The sequence below is a fragment of the Harpia harpyja genome, chromosome 13 (assembly GCF_026419915.1).
Source record: "Harpia harpyja isolate bHarHar1 chromosome 13, bHarHar1 primary haplotype, whole genome shotgun sequence".
NCBI classification, from domain to species: Eukaryota; Metazoa; Chordata; class Aves; order Accipitriformes; family Accipitridae; genus Harpia; species Harpia harpyja.
Window position 1 is genome coordinate 29,112,259 of NC_068952.1, and position 20,807 is coordinate 29,133,065.

Genomic DNA, 20,807 nt, shown 5'->3' on the forward strand with positions numbered 1-20,807 from the left:
ATTTTCTATTTAATGTTTAGTGCAGTATGTTGGGTGGCTTTTGTAAGGTTAGATAGTTTTCTCTCTAGAGCCCTGAACTTAGCACTAGAGAGGTGTCAGTATGGCAAAACTGAAATTTTGAATAGTTCATCTCATTTGGTCTGGATTTTTGTTAAAGCTTTAATTCAGTTTGCCTTCTGAACTCAGTCTGGTGTGCATGGGAAGTCCCAACTCATTTTCTTGGTATCGTTTCCTTTATTAATAGAGAAAGCAAGAAGAAGGTAAAATTTGCAGAAATTATGAATTTTTTATTGAAGAGTTGCTGGTTTGGGGGTTCTTTTTTTTCAGGACTAATTATAGCAGGACCTTGAACTCCACAAACTTTATTCACATATCACTTTACTAATTTCTGAAAAGATTCCTCTACAGCTCTTCCTATTGTTTTCTTTTTCCACTGGAAGTCATTTGAATAACAAAAACATAGATAACCCTTTTTCAACTGAATTGGCTTCCCAGAAGAGGTGAGGTGGAGTGTTGCAACTGAACACTACTAGTTTGTTAAAATACTGGTAGGTTTAGAATCCAAGCTCTGTGAAATTTGAGATATTTCAGTTAGGTGCTTTTCAATATATAAATACTGATTCTTAGTACATGCTTGAGCAATGTGTCAGTCAAAAGCAAAGATGAAGTTAAGAAAATGAATGAAGAATGTTCCTTCCTTTTTGCCATATCATTTCTGTTCGTCCTATTGTGGCTTTCAAGATTATCACTTCCTGAAAGCTTTGCAGTTGCATGAAAGTCTAAAAGACATGAATTATAAGATAAAAATTGGAAAAACGTCGAAGTCTCTTGGCCCCTCCAGTGTCTAAAGATACTTTTTGGTATCCTCAAAGAGTAACTTTGCTACTAATTGTTTACAATATGTGTTATGTTTCAATGAATCTGCATCTTTCTGTTGGGATATTTTTACTGGTCGTTAGTCTCAATGCTGGATATTTTGTTTTGGCATAATCTAACTTGCTAATCTGTGCAGTTGTCTACTGTAAAACTCTTTCCTTCTGAACTTTGTATTTCCACTTAGTCTTCTGAATCTGTCCACATGGCTTTTTCCTTCCTTTCTTCTTAGTTTCTCCATATTAATGTCAACCCCTGTTGCAATACCTTCCATTACCGCTCTGAAGTGCGTAAACATGTGATTGTACTAATAGCTGTTCCTGGTGTCTTGGCACAGGTCTGTTCTACTGATAGTACTGGTGAAAAGCAATTTAAAACAGCTTGTCAGCCCTACTCAGTGAGTGCTGGCAGTCACTCTGCCATTTCTTTCCTCCAGTTATTAAATGTAAATGTTCAACAACGTTCATTTTCTAGCTTCAGAAAGCTTATAACTTCCATGAGCCTGCAATACTGCTACGTATACCTGGGAGGATAAGGAGCCAGGAGAGATTTTTTGGCAATGATTTTATCTTTTCCACTTCCATCCTCCTCTCTTTCCTTCCTCGCAAAGATCATACCAGTGTTCATACCCTTCTTGAGTCCTATGAGGACAAAATGTCTTGTTCAGCCCATCCTCAATTACCAAAGCTGCTTTTGAAAGTTCCCTGTCATCCCTGGGGCGAAAATGCCTTTGCCTGTTTGGGGCCAGTCCTGCCCAAATAATCAGGCACCAGTAGTGGGGGCTCCTTGTCGCTTTAGACTTGAGAGGCTTGTCTGTGCCTGCTGAGCCTGATTTTGCTGATATTGCTGCCCTTGGGAGACATCCTCTTCAGGGTAGTCTTGCTTTTTAGGAACTACCTTTTCTTTTCCCAGGCACTGGGCCTTGGGAACGTCCCTTACGCTCCTGTACCCAGGGAACTGGGCAGCAGGCTTTGAGGTCTGAAGGTGGGGATGATGAGTATAGAGTTCAAAGTCTCCTGGCCCCTCCAGTATCTGAAGACACTTTTTGGTATCCTCAAAGAGAAATGTTACTACAAATTTTTTACACTAAATAGTTCCCAAAATGTGTAACAAGTAGTATCTGCATACAAAAACAGCTCACTGAAATATTTTCATATAATTATATTATATGGTATATATTTCCAAAACCAAAAAAGGTAGTGGGCAAGTTAAAGTTGAACAGCTCCTTTTCCCTCCCTTCTCTTCGCTCAATTTTCTGTTTAAAGGCTTTTAATAAATCTTTTATAAACAGTACCTCTCAATTAATTCAGAATAATTAAAAATATTTTTTTGTCTTAACTGTTGGATATCAATTCTGGCCTGCTGATATGATGATAGAAAATGTGATATAAAGATTTTTAATTGAAAGCCTGTGCTGAATCACTACACCTGCTAGCTGGCAGGGACGACCTGTCCTGGCGATATTCCTGCTGGTTTGCCAGGTCCCTCAGTGGTCCTGAGGAAACCATGGTAGTTCTGTCTGCCAAATTTTTTCTCTGTAAACCAGTGTATAAGCTGGCAGGGTATGATTCTTTTTTTTTTTTTTTTTTCCTCTCACAGATCACTTGGCCTTATTTTTAATGTAGGTTTCTTTGCTTCATGCGTCTGTATCCACAGAGGAAAAAAAGCAGTAAATAATTTCTCCTTCACTGCTTTTATTTGATTTTCTAATTTGTGGTAATATGCCCAGGCCCTGAACCTTTTAAAAGTTGTTACATGCACCGCTTCAGGTCTTGCTCGTGCTAATGCTTTGGGCTCTTGACTTAACATTTCTCCATGGTTTCCCTGTGGTTTCTCCAATCTCTGGGATTTCCACCAAAAGAGTATTTAGATATGAAATGGATCATTTCCTTACCCTCCATTCATTCACTTTTGCTACTTTCTTGTGCAGTTTCTCTATTGATGAAACAGATGCTTCTTTCTTTTCACTGAACTATTCATAGGTCTGCGTGTGGTTGCAGGATTCACGTGGGCCAGCCTTCCCCCTACCATTTGGGGAGGGCTGCCGTCGTCCCATGGTCCCTGAATTGGCCAGGTGCAGGCAGAGCCCAGGGCCAGGGGTGGCCGTGGGCACGCACTGCAGGCTCTGGGCAGTGCCGCGCAACAGGCAAATACGTCAAAGTTTTCTTGAGACATGGGATCACATGTAATCTTAGTTCCTCAGTCTTCTCATTTGTACAATGGGAATAATAAACTTCCTCATATGGTTAGTGTTTGAGAAACTTTGGTGAAAACTCCTATAGGAATTGTTCATATAATACAAGAAAAAAATCATTGGAGACCAACTAAAAAGTAGGTGGTGTGCTGCATACTTTTTATTTTGCAAGCAAAGCTAGTACAGGCAGGCCGTTAGAATGAGAAATTGTGTCTTGCTTGAAGCCGCCTTTTATTTCTTTAATTTTGTAAATATCTTGTCAGTTGTTCTAGGCAAAGCCATCTTTAATTTTCTATCCTATGTGACAAATTAAAACATTGCTGCCAGTCCCCAGACCTCTGAAGTCATGTGATATCTCAGTAACCCAATTCTGTTTTACAAAGCAATATGCAGAGACTATTGGGCATTTGACTATTAAGGCAAAATTTTAGAATCTGTTCCTGCTTGTAGATTTACAGGAGCAGGTTGCACTGCCGTGTTACAATCAGGCATAGAGCTTGGGATTGTAAGAGTTCTGCTGAGTTAATGTCCTACAAAAATTAGACCAAATTTTCAGCTGATAGATTCAAGCATATCTGTATTAAAATCAATTTGTTTTCCCCTATTACATCAGCAGCAATAAATTCTTCAATATCACTGTGGGATAATTAATAATGTGGGATTATGATCTCTCTGAGGCAAAGTAGACAAAGAAAGGATCCAGAGGTAGAAAATGAAAATTTGATGATAACATTAAAGATAAAATGACAAATGGATAAGGAACTATTAGATTTAAAGAGATACCATGTAAACAGAAATGTGATAGAAGCGTATAAAGAACTGGTAATGTAGAACAAGGAAATGCAACTTATCTGATGCAAATATGTCTCATATTTCAAGGAAATATTTCAAAGTAATATGCCTTGAAATCAAAAGAAAATTTTAATAAAACAGTCTTTAAAAGTCACAAGCGCTGTTTTGCAGAACACACAATTTTCTCATGGTACGCACTGCTTCTGGGGGAGTAGAGTTTAAGTTCAGTTAAACTAAGTGTATCTATATTTATAAATCTCTATTATAGAACATATGCCCATGTGCTCCTCACACATCAAGCTTCTTATAAACACACTGTGAGATCAGCGAGATCCAGTGGGAGTACTAAGAACAAATACTGTCAGCGCACATAAAAATAGCAAGGATGTGCCTTTGCAGCATATAAAAAAGAAAATTTTGAGTTAAGGAATAAATTCTGTCCTTTTGATTTCAGAGGTGTTGGACCTTAGTACAGTGGATCTGATTCTGGCCTGCAAGGCAGCAGAGTTCAGCGTCTGTGAAGCAGATTTGATGGGTTTTGATGGGCTGGACTCATGCCAGGCCTCCATGCATTGCCTGATCATTTCTCGTGAAATGCATTAAAGTATTCTCTTTTTTTAACTTAGGAGAAATATTTTGTTTGCGAAACACGTAACTGCATATTCGCTTACACTTCCCAAGCATGTGAATGCATGGGGTGAGATGGATGACAGTAATTTTCACAGCTTAAGTTGCCACTTTATCACGAGGAAGCAAATAGGATCCATACGATGTACATGTTATTGCAAAGTATGTTCCTTCTGTAGCATTTGGCTGCAGTTAAAGCCCATCAAATCTCCTTTATGACTCCTTATATCTCAAGACTCTATTTGCGTCAGATTTAGGGTTTGTAATTCACTAGGAGCTGCATTCAAAACAACATACTCCAGACAGGAGACCAGCTGCTGGCTGCTGCCATGCTAGGATGGAAATTCGGGTGAAGAACATCCGCATAAGCAGGGAAAACTTCAATTCCTAGGAGACGTCTGATTCAAGAAAGGGTTTTTCTTTAATAATTCTTACTTAGCAAGAATTACTGGAATTTGCTGTTCATTGATCTCATTAGGTCAGAGAAAATGCTTTGTTTTAGTGTGATTCATACTAGGAAAAAAACCATGTTTAGGCATAAAAGGCTAAGCAAAATGCATACAACTGATTAAAGAACATAGTTCTTTATCAGTTAAAGGACCCGTTGCATCCTGGTACCCTTTATACCCTATTTCTTGTAACAAAACAGATAGGGACACTAATGCACTGTTTTAAATATGCTGAAAATGATTAAAGATTGCCTGAAATACTGACTTGAAATTTCAGTGCTGAAAACATTTGGAAGTGGCTGCCATTTCCATGCATTAAGAAAGCAAAGATATTCATTCTTGGGAAAATATATTATCGCATCTGTAGATTCTCTGAGTTTTGGAAGCCTGTTGCCCATCTCATAGCCCGTATCATTCAATTGAGGGTTCTGCTGGAAAGATCTGTCTTTTAAAGAAATGATCATTTTGATAATGAGCTTTCTTGGGTCTCTACAGTTCTGCTTTGGTTCTCGTACTCTGTGCATCTGTGCCATAGTTTGAATGATGAAGCTGTTGAATGCGTGGGTGGGTGTACTCTGTTCGGTGTGTCCTGCATCACCTCCGGGCACGAGGATACGAGTTTTCTGCAGCTGCCCTCCCAGAACCTGCGCTCAGGGCTCTGTAAGTAAGTAGGTGGAATTATTGTATATTACAATATGCTGATACATTTGAAAAGAGGTTACTATAACAATAGGATTTTTAGAAATGAAGGTTGTCAACTGTGCTTCAGGTCTGCCATGGCCAAAAGCTAGCCTAGTATGTTACACAGCCAGCAATGATAGGCTTTTTTGCAGGGTTTAGTAAACTGAATTTCTGCTACAAAAAGATTTTACAGCTGCCATATATCCTGATGAGGATAATCTATAGACAATTTATCTCTGTAATCTAATTTGGCAGATTATTTGCTGAGCTCTTTTGTATGTAGTTTATCCTTACATGCACAGTATGTACTGTAATCCCAATTTACAATTAAACTTTTTTTACCAATACAAAAATTGAAACTGTGCTTTTGAATGCCATGCTAACCCCTGGCTTGGGTGACAAAACAGCATGGTCCCTTCAGATGAAACATTGCCTGCTGCTTTCCTTCAGTACTGCCTGAGAACAGCAGCCCCAGTTTTGCAGTCATGGCACCAGCATGGTCCCAAAAAAGCACTTTGGGAGACATTGCTTGCGTGGCACTGCAACATGCTCTACTCGCTAGTTTGGACTGTCATATCTTAACCTCTATAGTTATGTAGGAATATGTAACAATATAATTTGTTGGAGGTAGAGTTGCAGCTTACATTATTTTCTCCCTAGCAGAGGTCTTCTGTTATGCTACCACTGGAGAACATTTCAAGTGGTTAATAGAAAATCCAGTCTCTTTTCTGGGAGCTAGTTATCTATGACTCATTTGCTCACATTATCACATCAGCTTTTAGAATATTTTCATTCATTTTCAAAGTATCTGAAAAAGGCAATAAACTACCTTAATTCCTCTCCCTCCCCCTCCACATGCACAGGTACCACGCAGCCTTGCAGCTGCATGGCGTTGGCATCGTGTGATTTTGGGCTGCCTGTACAATGCAGACAGGTCAGGAATGTGAGATGGAGCGCTGGCACTGATTTCTGAGAAATTGTGAAACAGTTAGTGATTTTTAGCTGAAAAGAGAATAGAGGCAAGGTGTTGTGATAATCTCCATTTGAAAAATGAATGCTCTGGGAATGCAGGGGGAGGAGAATGAAAGGGATAGGAGGAGGGTGAGGGGAATCTTTGGGTACACTTAGACTATCAAATTACAGACAGCTTTGTGAAAAACGAGTTATGAACTATTCTAGGGAGCAGTAATACAATAGAGAGAAAAGATGTAATAAAACATTTCTGCATTTGAAGAAAGCATCTTTGTTGCTTACCTGAACTTAAGTTTAATTTTGTTTTGAATATTGAAGGAAATTATGCATCATGTGACAACAGGGCTTTTCAGATGCTTCTGGCAGTTTGCATGCTAAATAACACCTTAATCAGTGATAATTCATTCAGAAAATCTTGTAGGCATGGGACTCCTGCAATGAGATCACATACTTTTTTGGGAGACATAGTCCTAGTCTAGAAAAAGATGGCATTGAGCTAATTTTGAATCATTCTGATCTGGCATTTCAGTGGAAGTTGTGTGGTAGCTCTGAATGGCAGGTAGGTAAGGGTGTCTGCCAAAACACCTGAGTCTGAGCGTGGAAATGTCTTTCAAGCTGTTCTGCACATGAGAAACTACAGCTTTTAGTGTTGAAATTTTAATTCTCACAGAAAACAAGCAAAGTTGTAACTGGGAACTTGCTTCCACATCCAAATGAAGAAAATGTGGATTTAGAGTTGAGGTTGGACTCCTCTCTAATTACCGTTCTTACAGCACGGAAACAACCAAGATGGATGCTCTTGGAGATTGTTGCTGAGAGTAGAGATGAATCATTAAATTCGTGGGAGCATTCAGCTCTCCCCTTTGTGTACACATATTCTTGGCAGCTGAAAAAGTGCTGCCCTCTTAAATGAGTGTATTCCTAACAGGCGACATCTGATCACAAGATGAACAATTGCAGTATATTATCTTTTATTGTCAATCTCTTTACTTAATTGCTTTTTTCCTTTTTTTAAACAAAGGCTATAATAACAAGCTTAATTTGAACTCAGTTTATTTTTTTTAACACATACTGTTGAATGTACTGAAAATCTGTGAGTAATTAATGAATTTTTTAATTTAGAGTATAAGTACTACTACAGATCCATTAATTTTGTGACAGACACGCCTAATATAGTCTTGTAATTTTTTAGGAATTATTTAAACCAGCAGATAGCCTTCTGCTTTTTTAGATTCTCTATTAAGCTAGGATTTGAAATACCTCAGAACAAAAGGTTTCTGTAACAAATTTTTGAAATGTAGAAGTGCTTTAAAATATGTATTGAGTCACATATAGGAACTCATGACATTCTAACCTGCTTGTTGCTTTGAGGGGCAGCCAAAATTTCAGTACAAAGTCTCGATATCTGTGCTTGCCAGAGAGGTGATTTGTGGCTTATCTGGAACAAAATTGGGCATGTAAATGGGGTTGCTCGTTACTGCTGAAATCCTGCCCAGCTTAAAGCACATCACTCCTACAACATGCACAGCAAGCTCAGCCAGGTGTGTGTCCAACAGGAGAGGGGAGGTTGTGGCTATTGTCTGTGGACATCCCTGTGCCGTGTCCCTTCCATGCTGTCAGGACAAGCAGAATGGCTCTCCTGGCGTGACTGCAGCAAGTGTCCTGAGCACGCACTGAGTTAAAAAGTTGTTGTTATGAAAAGTGGCAGAAAAACTGCAGTCATGGGTTAAGAGAGCTGGTTCAGCTTTGCTGATGGAAGTAAAAGCTTTGGTTTGCTCCTCAATCAGCAGATCTGACTGCGTATGGGCAGGGAGCAGATTTGCTGCAAGATTTTGTTTTATTATTTTATTCCATTTTATTTTAAATTTTTCATGATTGGTTTTTACTCTGGTACTATGTTTAAATAGGTTTAAGGGCATTGTTTTTAGCGCACCTGGAGTGAACATAACCCAGGGAAAGCCATGGGAAGCATCGCACTATCGTAGTGAATGTTTTGTTAGAGCAGCTGAAATCTTGTATTTTGATGAGGGAGAGGGCACCATCACTTCAGTTCTGTGAAATGTCTCTGGGGATCATTATTATGTTTGCCTATTCAGTTTTTAAGACAGGTAGAGCATTAATGAATATTGGGAAGAAAACATGATCTGATACCATTTTAAGCACTTTATCAAAACAGTAAGAAAACTTTTGTTGAACCATCTGATATGATTTCTGAGACTATGCAATAAAGCTAGACTAGCTTGTGGACTGGTTCAGGGCCAGGAGGTAACGTGTCATCAAGTGGAGATCCTTCCATTTATTGGTTTATTTTTGCCCTTCCACAGAGGCTGGCCAAATAAAATGTTTTCTTCGTGCCTTGCTCACCAATCTGGTGTTTTCAGCAATTTGCACTCCGTCTCTGGGGTTACAAGTGTCAGTCAGTTGCAATAAAGTGTCATTTTTGCCGATTCTGTGTTTATTGGGAGATCTCAGATATTTAGTGCCCAGTTTCTTGGACCTGTGTCTTGGATGAGCCATGTGGGACACGTGCTCAAGAGCTTTGAGCTGTGAGATAAATGTGTATAGCTGATCCCTGCACAGTAGTAATAAAATATACAGCTAAGGATTGTCTCCTGGCCACTGACTGGCAAGTTCAGCTAACTTTATTTATGTTTCTTGCTTGATGCAAATTTTTGGTCTTTATGATTCAGAGGACAGCTTGAAAATGTTGTCCAGGTGAACTGTTATGAATCAATAGCCAAATAACAGGAATCTTGGCTTTGTTACTCATAGAAAAATCCTTGCAGTTTTTAATAGCTTTCTTAACTTGTTTCCTTTTCAAGGAAAATGGAAAAAATCTGTGATTTTTTTGATTGCTTAAGCATGGTGTTACTGCAACTGCTGTTTCTCCACAACCTTCTGGGAAGTGGGCAAATTAGATTCTGGTCTGGCATCAAAAGTGCAGACACAGAGATCGAACAGCTGAGAAGTCCTACTATATGCTGTCTGCTCTTTGACATGAATCCAGGATGTTCCCTGGAGCCTTTTTGGGAATTTGTCAAAAAATTCCAGTGGCAAGATTGCTCCTGGTACAGCTTCCCCAGGCCAGGTTAAGGTGGAGCTGCGTAATGTCCCAGTACCCTTTTGGGTTTTGAAGCAAGGAGTGTGTTGAACGCTGGACAGTTAGGCAGCTAATAAACATTAAGCAGTTTAAATAGAAATGGGGTGCAGAGGATTTTGGGATTGTGTTCTGCACCCTGACTATTTTACCATGTTAGGAATTAATGACTGTATTACCATTCTTCAGTGAGCCCCAGGCTAATAACTGTGTGAGCTTAATTACCTTCAAGGTAATATTTGGGGTTTTTTTCCTTTTAAATCAGACCAATTTTGTAAATGTCAAGCAGTCTGGGACTAAGGAATGACTCATTTTGTGTCATTTTATATCATTTGGTAACTACGATTATATCTTTCCTGAGTGTGATCAGTTAGAAAACTTGAAAAACAGTGCTGTTTTCAGTTTAGGCAAGGTAGTACCATAGCAGCATTTAGTAATCCTTTAAGATTTCTGGAGCCAGAATGGTGTTAGGATCCCATAAAGTTTAAAGATGCACAGTGTAGTGGAAATGATGTAAAAGCTCAAAATTAAACAGGATACTTCAGTTGCATTTTGGAAGTTAGAGATGCATCTGGCCTTTTTCACTTGCTATGTGGGAGTGTTGGGATGCAGTTTTGTTTGGGGCATCCTGTGTTCACTGCCTGCAATTGCCTTTGCAGGATGAATGTGCAAAATTCAGCTGAAAACTGCCAAGCCACTTGTGAAGTACCACAGGGGCATTATGTTCTGAAAAACCATGACCAGAAAACAAGTAGAGCAGCTAAAACATTACCTATGGTAGAGAGAACATTTAATTTAAACATCGGTAGTAATTCATGTAAAAAAAGAAAATACTTACAATCGGTCTTACACTCCTGTCTATAACTTGGATGAGGGAGTGGAAGAGATGATTCGAGAAGAGTTTTGTGGGGCACACTGGATAGTCTGGCTTTAGTGCAACAAATGGCTTAAAAGTTCATTTACCAAAATTAGTTCTCATAGTGCGGTTTGGACTTTTTGTCGGGTGAAAGAGGAGGAGATGGGGAAGAAGGAAAAGGCCAGGTGGGTGTGCAGCACAGTTTGAGACTGGTGGGCAAAGGGAGATTTATGGAATAGGTCTCCCTGGCTAGAAGAAATTCTCCCTGTCCCATGGTCTCCAAAAATGGCCATCAACATAGGGAGGATTTCAAGAATTATAGTGGAACTGTGCTGGCTGAAAAGATGGTTGAGGAGAGTTGAAATTTACTATTACAACCTGTAGTAAAGGAGCTAATATCTGCAGACTAAAGCTGATGGTGTGGTAGTGAAATACCTACAAAAGCAAACTGAGATGGACTTCCACACTATTCTGCCATTCTGAGTTAGAGCTGATGCTTTCAGAATCCAGAAATATTCATTCTGCAGCATCCCCAAAGTGGGGACAGAGCAGTCTGCCATACAAATTATGTGCCTATCTCACCCTTATCTTATGGCAGAAGAGAAAGGATCAGTAAAAAGACATCAGTGGAGCCCAACCAAAACCAGGTAACAAACCATGTTAACTCACATTTTAACATCAGAGCAGTTATTAGGTACCAAAGTCATGATCTAGCTTTGAGACTCTGCCTCCAATTCAAAGCATTTTCTCAAATGAGTGATAATGTCTTTGTCATGTCTCTGCCCTGTACTCTAATTCTTAGACTAAGTCTAAGTTTGGGGATTTTAGACTGACAAGTAACTAATGAACCATGCCCATGTTTGGAGTCTGACATTGCTGATGAGCTTTGCAGTAAAGAATTGATTCTTCACCAGCTTCAGAGCATGTGACACCTGCTGCCATCCCTTAAGCAATAAATGAAAGAAGGGGTTTATAACAGATGCTTTAGAAGGTATTTTCATAATGTACTCTCTTACGTTTCCTTTTACACTCTCTATTAAAACAAAGTTTTTAAGCTGTTTTCTTTTCAGACAGGTGACAAGTGAATCAGTAAGTAAACATACAGATGCAGACAGTTTGACAGGCCATGAAAACAACAGTCCAGGGTAGCAATGGCAAATCTGATTTAAACACTGCAAAACAGTGAACACCTAGAAACAGTTGCATAGTCCTGGAAGTTTCTTGTTTAAAAGTAACCTTTCCCTGTGTTGCAAGTGAGTGTCAGCAGCTGCAGCTCAATACATGGCCAAATATGAGGACTGGAATTTGAATTTCGTTTTCACTTTGAGTTCTCTCTTCATTATCCATCAGCACTGCAGTTCTCATGGCTCTTTGCCCTTTGTTTCCTGTGATTTCTGAATGACTCCTGTCCCTTCAATGGCTGCATAATTCCTGCCTCTGCTTTGATAATATCATTTTGGTGAAGGCCTGCTCAAACTGTTTGTGGCTTTGCCACTAATGCATTAAGTGGCTATTAAATCCATGATGCTCTAGTACGGGGTTTTGCTCCCTGTTCCTGCTGAGTGTTTCTGTGCAGAGAAATTGGTGCAGCTGGTGCTGAAGACCCACTTAAATTTCTCTGCAGTTCCTGTGAAGCGTGTCTGTGGTTTGGCTTGGTGGTGGTAAGGCAGGAGCTGCCTGGTGCGCCCGAGTCCCTGCCTCAGTGGCACAGCAGTGCCAGGGTTCCCTTTGAGCTTGCTGCTGGGATGCAGAACTTACATTTTCATCACCCCAACTGTTGCCAAACAGGCTGATTAATCAATATGTCTATAGTAATTTCTGCATCTCCTTACTGTCTGTTAACACAGTAAAAGCTAATTAGGAGTTCAGCAGAGTATAAGATTAGTTGAAATTGTTCCCTTGAAAGTGCATTACTTCAAAATTATTTTCACTTGTTCAGAGTCTGTGCCATTTTGAGTGTCCTAAAGAAGTTATTGTTTAGAAGTCATCTGTCTAGAATCAGGTAACAGCTCAAGGACCTGCTATAAATTCTCTTAATGTAATCAGGAGGATGGGATTAGACAGCTTTCCCAGCTGCAAGCTGGTAATGCTTGCACTGAAAGGACAGATGATCCCAAACTAGCTGATACTCTGAAATCCAGAGGTAGAGAAAGAAATTCTTGAAGGGATTTTCATTCTGAGTACCTTAAACTTTCTTTTTTTACACTTCACAGTCCAGTTTCTTCTTCCTTTTTTTTTTTCTTTTTTTCTTTCTTTCTGTGAAAATCTGTTGCTTCTTCATGGTCTTTTACAGTTCGCTATGATGGCTGTGGCTCGATGCCAGCTGGGTACACAGCCTGACTTGCTGTGAGACAAGACTGGGGACTGTTCCAAATAGCTGGCAACTACAAATATCTGCAAAACAGAGACAGGCAACCTTGTTGCCAGCTGTCTGTCTGACAGAATGCCATCTTGGGTTATATGTACAGTAGAGAATGAATTAAACAAATGTGAGTGGTTTTTGTTTGTTTGTGTTGGGTTTTTTTAAGCCAACTGAGCCGAAGAATCAGAGTTTTGACAGCTTATATAGGATTTAAGAGGGATACACACTATGGCTCATGCTTCACTCTTCAACAGATTCAAGATCTTTGTAGTGATCTTCACAAAACCAAGGTTATTATTCTTATTTATGTTTTGAGAACAAAATAATTTACGTGTAGAAGCTCCATAATATAGAGGATTTTCACATAATTATAAAGCAATTTTATTCATTGGAAGGGAGGGAGGAGTTTACGATAAATATGCATTAAATATAAATAAACACTAATAAATGGGAAATTGCACTTATCACTGTGTGATGATGTGTATTAAGACAAAGAAATATTTTCTAAGTGCTGGAATGAATGGGGAATTCAGTTGCACTTAGAAGTTAAGTTGATTGTTTTAAAAACTGAAAACCAAGTTTCTTTGTCATTAAACTATGTTTAAAAACAAGTTAAAACATTTAAAACAGTGTGCCAAGTGGGAGGTGCTGTCTCATCATCTAATTGTCTACTTCCTACTACACTGAAATCTAATCCGAGGGGCATCTCCCATTGTCTGGGAGGAATGTGTCTAGGCCATTACCTCAGCTGTTTGTATTGACAGAAAATATTTTTACTGCTACTTTTGTCTGTTTTGTTTTGTTTTATCTACAAGGATTAGTTACAGGAAGGTACAGGAAAGTTCCTACATTTACAATAGGAGCCAAGAGATACATAAAGGCAAGTATATAGCCATATAGTGTAATACGGGAATTGTCAGGAGATTCAGGGTAATAATAAGCAAACTCTATGGGCAGAAGTCTTTAGTGCTGGTTAGTGTACAAGATAGATGCAGTTCTGAAACAGTAGCCCCACTTCATATGTGGGCATAAAGATTTTAAAGAACTATTGACTGAAATGCAGATGAGAAAAGCTTCAGTTGCTGTAGGATTGCGTCTAATGAAGAGATCGCAGTTTCTGAAAATTATGTGTCTTGTCAGTGCCAGTAACACAACTAGGATGTTTTAGGATGTTTTGAACACTAAACCCCAAGGACCCCAGAGGTTTTTTACTACCTTTACTCTGGGCTTGGACTTGGTCCAGACTTTGGATTAAGGTCCATCTCTTGAATCGGCCAGCCCAAACATTTCTGAAGTCTGAAATGCAGAACCAAAGTGGAATTAGGAGTGTTTAACTTCAGCTATTCTCCGGTGGTAGCTGCAGGTCTCTCTCAAAGGACTGTAAGAGGTGTTTTTCCCTGTAGATATCAGTATAGGAACTGACAACATAAGGCTATACCATCCTTCTCAAAGCAATGAGTCACTTTCTGTTTAAAAATCTCCTCTTTCATCCTGAAGTATTACTTCAGTTCTGCTTATCCAGAAACTTGCAATTATTGCTTGAACTAGCAGAATTATAATCCTCTGAGGTGCTGGTGTCTGAGGGGCCAGGAAGGCAATGAAAACTCCAATCAAGGTGGTATGAAAGCTCCCAGGTAGAGCTGCGGGGTGACTTAGCAGCAGTGTGAGCAGCACTGATTTTTATTGCACCACAGATGAAGGGTGTGGGCTGGAGCAGCTGCTCCTGCTGCAGGATGGGGACAAGGACAAAACCTGGTACTGGGGAGGAGAGCCCTACTGAGCTGAGAGAGGGGTGTGAGTGTGCAAGGGCAGGGCGGTCTTTGCCAGAGTGGCTTTCATGTGCTGTCCCCTCTGTAAGGAAATGTGGGAGACCTCCGTCAGCAGCAGCAGTGAAATACCACAAGCCAGAAGAGAGAGAAGTAAACAGGCAGAATAAAAATATTAACAAGTAGTGTCCCTTACCTCTGTCTTCCTTTCTCCTGAGAGGAAAAAACCAAAATAATGTCCCAAAGCCCTTTGTTGTTCTGCCTGTGTGATTTCTGTTCCTCTGCAGAGGTCAGAGGAGCCGTGGTGGTGCCGCTGGGCAAGGACTGGAAGTTACGGGTAATCCTATTTACACTTACTCTCCAGAGGATTTAACTTTCCAGGTTAGTTTGAGGTCTGCAATTTAAATGTAATCCTGTAAGACAATAATATCGAAAGGCAGGGTGCAGTGGTTGGAGGGGAGCTGAGCTGCAGAGAGCCGTCCTGCGCAGTGGCAGCAATACACACAGAGACCCAGGAGGCAGCTGTCCTCCCTGGCACTGGGACGTACAGCCCGCTGTGCCGTGGCCTCCCGCTTCAGAGACATCAGCGTCAAAGCTCTATCCTGGGGGTTGTTTCCGTGCCCTCAATGCGTTGCCTTGCTTGCCTTCTGTTGAAGATTCTTCAAATAAGAGCAAGTAGCACTTCTCCCAGACTTCCTTGCTGTTGTCAAAGCAGGTGATGTATGGCGGAGTGGCATGTCTTCTCTGGTGAAATGCAGCCTGGTGTTAATGAAAGGCCGGATCCAGCTCTTCCTCCTCAGCCAAAGCCTTCCCATCAGTCCTGTGAAGCCCACCAGAAGCAGGCTCCAGAAGTATGGAGTCCACTGTATGATGTCTGAATTTGTATTTAGTTATTGACTTCAGGGTTCACTCTGAATCTAGAGAAGACCATTTTCTGACATTTTAAGGAGAGAAAAATCAGCTGAGTAAAGCTGAAGGTCTCTGTTAATTACCTCACAGGAAGGTGGCATGAAAACTGTATTTCCCCTTGGTGCTAAAAGCTGTGAATCATTCCTTCTCAGGAGCAGAGCAGCTCTCCTCCCAGCACAGTCTGCTCAGCTCAGTAGTGGATCCATAAGCTACATGTTTTGGTTTGGTTTGGTTTGTTTTTTCAATGCCCGCTTTATTTTATACCAGGCGTGAATAAGATGTAGAGGGATAATCTCTCTCTACTCTCCTTTCACCTCTGAAAAGTAGCATCGTTCAGGATGAGATTCTCCACTTCAGAATCCTTCTTACACAGAGTTGCTTATGGATTCTGGCTTTTCTAAGTCATCCAAGGATTATACACACTTTGTCAGCTTTCACTGAGCTCTCTTTGCTCTTGGTATTAACACACAGTTCCCATTCATGAGGGGGAAAAAACAGCTTTAGGTATGTCTATCCAGGGCAAAACCTAATTTTATTATGTGGCATAATTTAACCCTTTAAAGATATAACCCAGCCTTTTATCAGAGGGAGCTGCTTTAATTAAGCTAAACCAGAAAAGTGTGTGTCTTCCATTCTGTTTAAGAGACACAAGATTTTGAAAGTGCTTTAGGCTGCTTGTGAGATAGGAGACCGCTAACAGCCTGTGCTAACAGGTCTTGCTGAAAGAGGCATTTGTAGAAGCAAGTGAGGACTGGATACTTCAAGCCCCACCGCAGCCTTAAATATGCCACCAGTGCTGGCATGGAAAGGACCTTTCCTTGTTGCTCTTGTGAGGGAGAAGAGGATGCTTTTTAACCATTCTGCACTTACACGCTTAGTGTGGAGATGAGGTTTTGTTTCTAAGCCTCCTCTAGTTCTCAGAGCATAGAGAGTTATCTGGCAACATGTTGTAGCAATTCACTTGCAGCTGAATCAGAAACCTACATGCAAAAATCTTATTCTTAGGGGTTATCTGGCAGATCTCTGACATTTCCGGTGAGGGGAAAGGAGGTTTCTATAAGCCTTCATAGATTTCTTCGTTTAACATCACTATCGATAAAATCACCACTGATAAAGTCTTTTATGTGTATTTTTTACAACTCTGTATGTGAGAGAGAAATCAAGCTAGAATCAAGATTATATGGAATATTTCAGTAACATTAGTTACATATATTTCATTGCTAAACTTTGTGTACAGAATGTGATTAAAAGATTTACAGTTAAAGTAAAAGAATAAAACAGGTATTGTTTTACATTAACAATTACATCAAATAAGTGATCTGGTAGTTAAGGTTGAAGTGATGCTTGAATGTAAATCTGAAATTCTGGCATATATAACTTCTTTTTAAAAATCTGTATTTTGAAGTTCCACTTGTAGAGTCTCAACCTTGAATTTTATTTAAACTAGTGGTTGAAGAATAACTATTTGTCCATCTTCTAAATTTGGAAGAAGCTGTTTAGAAATTATTCATAGACTTTTGAAAATCCCGGCCACTTTAAAAACACAATTTCCAATAGAATTTTATCAGCATGTGAAAAATGGGTCAGAATTTGTACCTTTGATCCAACTGAATGCTTTGCTATTGTTGGACAGGCAACATACAAATTGCAAAATGGATGTCAGAGCCAGCTTTCTGGTTCTGATACATGTATACCTCTTCTCAACTTTTCTCAGTCAAAAATGAATGAATAGTCTTACATGCTCCTGCCTGTAAACGTCAAGGTGTCATTAGCATAGATTGCAAAATTTTGATCTCTCCACATCTAAACTTCCACAAGACCTAATGGGTTGTCAATCTGAAACTCTAAATCCAATCCTGAAATTTCTCAGCCTATTTTTATTTTACAAGGAAGATAACCAGGATATGTATGTTAATATCATAACCCCCTGCAAAATCCAGAGGCCCAAATGCTTAGTTACTATGCACTGAAGGATTTTACTACTGGCATTAGGTGAGGAACACTAACTTACCCCAGCTGAAGATGTTGCCCTGTATATTCACTGTCTATTGAAAGTATTTTCCTGAACCAGTCCTATGCTCTGGTGGACATAATTTCTGGACGTATCTGTACGACTTTATCCATATTCTGTGGCTTAATTGTGTTATAGAAATGTCTGCTATGTGACTGTTGGATTGAATTCACTGTATACATAAACTGGTTAATTAATAATAAAAGTGTTACGAAATGAGTCTTGCAGGACCAGCCTTCTGCTTTAGATGTGATTACACAACTCTGATCTACGTAGGAGGGCAGCAGAGCTGTTCATCCTGCCACCACAGGGTGATGTGGGTTTGCTTTTAAGGGCCAAAGTCCCCTGGTCAGAAGGGGGAAAGAGTTTTTACCAAGTCAGGACAGGACATACAGCTTCTCCTTTTCCTGAATTTATACCTGCTGGTGTGCACACAGGTGTATTGTTCTTCTGCTTAGGCCCCGGGCTGTCAGATCTTGCAGTGGCCTCCTGCTGCTGGGCAGAGCAATGGGAAGGACTGGAGCAGGCGGTTCTGGATGTCTCGTGCTTTTGGGTCCTGGATGCTCATTCCTGCTCCATCAACAGCTGAAGCCATCTCTGTGTTGGCTGCTGCCCAGGCAATCAGCTGGCCCTGCTGATGACTGCTGTGATTGATGAATTCTGTTGGGAACCACATATAGAGCTTTTGCAGGCTAGAAGTGACTTGCTGACTGCACTATGCAACTCTGCTGGAAAGGGGTTGAATTTTTACTTAGAGTAAATGCTGTGGTACATGTTTTTTGCATGTTCCTGCTAGAAATTATAGTATGATTAAAAAGCTTGTAGCCAACCTTTCACAGTGTGCCAGAAGCTAGGGAGTCATTAACTTTTTATACATCCTACAGCCATCCTTCAGTCTCATGGAAGGCTACTACTGACAGAAAAACCCAAAGGGTTTTAAAGCTCCTAAGAATCACCTACTGCCTTTTTGATATAGAAGTCATTGGTTTGGTGGAATTAATTTTTTACAAAGAAGGATAATCCTGTATTTGATGTTCACCTCACACAGTCACCTGCTTGCATCCATTTATGCATGGTCCATGTGAGGCTTTGTAGTTTGAACATATTATCTGACTGGATTGCACGTACTTGTGCACGGTTGAGCTGACATCCTGTTTCTCAGCTTCTGGGTGGGAAGAATCTCACTGCTTGTTGAATGTGTTGGGTTGATGACTGGGGAGCATTTTTAGGGTAGAGGGTAGGAACAGCCAAGTTCAACAAAGCTTGCGGACCTTGAACCTGGAACAGAACGATTGCTATGTGTGTGTGCAAGGTACTCTTTTGACTAATGGCAGTTCGGTTTCACTCATCAAACCAGAGCATGTGTTTACACGATTTTTATCCTAGTCACAGACCAGTGTCCAAATATTACAAATCTTTCTGGATCCATGTGATGTAGGCTGTCATGAGCCAAACCTCCAGTTCTGAATACCTCTGAATTGGGGATCCTATCTCCAAGTGGGATTTTTGTTTTGGGTTTGTTTTTAAGTTTTGTGAATACATCTTTTCTGGTGTATTTTTCTGAAGTACCGTGCTGTATTTTAGAAGAAGGAAGGTGGTTATAATGAAGGGACAGGAGGAGGATGGGATATAATGCAAATACTGAAATCAACGTATGCACACGGCTACAAATGACAGTGTTTCTGGAACCACGAGTAGGCATGCCTCAGGTGACCAATGCAGCTTGAGTAACAAAGTAATCCAAAATAAAAAACTTTCTTCCTGCAAAGATATTTTACAGTGGTATTCAGAAAAAGCCAGCTTAAATATCCTAGTATTTTTACACAGGAAGATGCTTTCCCACACACTTCAGCCTTTTATTTCTTTTGACTCGGCTAGTGGAACCAACCATCTGTCTGAGGCATGTGAAGTGTAGAGGGACAGAGCACAAAATCATTTTTCTTTTTGCTGGTGAGTGGTAAGTAGTCCAAAATAGTCACTGGAAGTGATTAAGGAATAAAGCGTGAATCTTGCAGAATGATACACATTTATGATGATGCAAAATGGTACGACTATAAACTATGAGAGAGGACATGAGAACCTAGTCTGTAGGTCCCTTGATAAATAATTCTACAGAATTATGTATTGCTTTATCGCACAATCCTGACCCAATGGATGTAACAGGAAAATTCCTAGAGAATTCAATGGAGTCTGATTTTTTGTACACTGTTCTTTGAGAGCTATGTAAGAAACAGTCTAAGACACTGTAGCTGCTGCAAAATTAGAGAATTAGCCTTGCTTCTGTTTTCCTGATTAAGTTTTCAAAATTTAATTGACATTTTTCAGTTTTCTAAATTGTCAAGAGTATTTTGATAACTCTTTTTGATAAGACATGAGCAGAGGCAAAGTTCTGGGTTTGCTTCACCGAATATCTGCTCATTTGTGGTTCTGGACTTGAATAGTCTAAGGCAAACTCTTGGTGTTTTCCCCTTTGTCATGTTCAATACAGCAAATGCAAAAGTGCTGAGATTAGGAAACTTCTTATATGATAAGAACTCCAGCAATTATCGTTGGGTTTTCAGTTCTTAATGCTCCCTTCTATTTCCTATGAAAATTAACATATTCAACAATTTACTCCCTATTGAAAGTCTAGTATTTGATAGTTTAGACAGAGACTTTCTTCTTCTGCAATATGCAGTTTCTCTTCCTATACTAGAATCTTTAAAATACTTGGTTGGCAATTCCTATTATAGTTGCTTATTTGGACCAGGCAAATTGCCGAATAAAAGGTTTGTAAATTATCTGCTTTATATTTGTGCTGTCCTCAAAGGACTGAAATTTGCTTTGGGGAAAAGCAAAGGACCAAGTAATAACATTTTCTTTTTTAAAGCACTGCCAGAAACTTAATTTCAGAGAGCTTTTTATTATTAAATTTCCCAGCCTTCCTTTCAAGCACTTTATTAGGAACACAGCTCATTTATTTGGGAGGGGGAGGAAAGCATTGAAGAAGGGGGAGATGAAGGTGAAAAGCAAGCTCATTAATTCTTATTGTGATCTAAGTGTAGTGTTCATGTTGGCACCAATTTCAGTTTTCTAATGTGCAGTCATTGTGAAAGACTGATTTTAACATGGAAACCTTAAAGAAGTGGGGAAATTGTTTCTCTTGAACTTTTTTTGGAGCTCATTATACTGAAATTTTTAAGGCCTTTGGAATTTTTAAGTGGTTCTCCTAGAGCAGG

General features: G+C 39.8%; 1 protein-coding gene across 2 annotated transcripts in view; it reads left to right on the forward strand.

The window, feature by feature from the left end:
- Positions 1 to 20,807, forward strand: part of SMYD3 (SET and MYND domain containing 3) — a 446,033-nt gene that overhangs the window by 198,700 nt on the left and 226,526 nt on the right. The gene's annotated exons all lie outside the window — the stretch shown is intronic.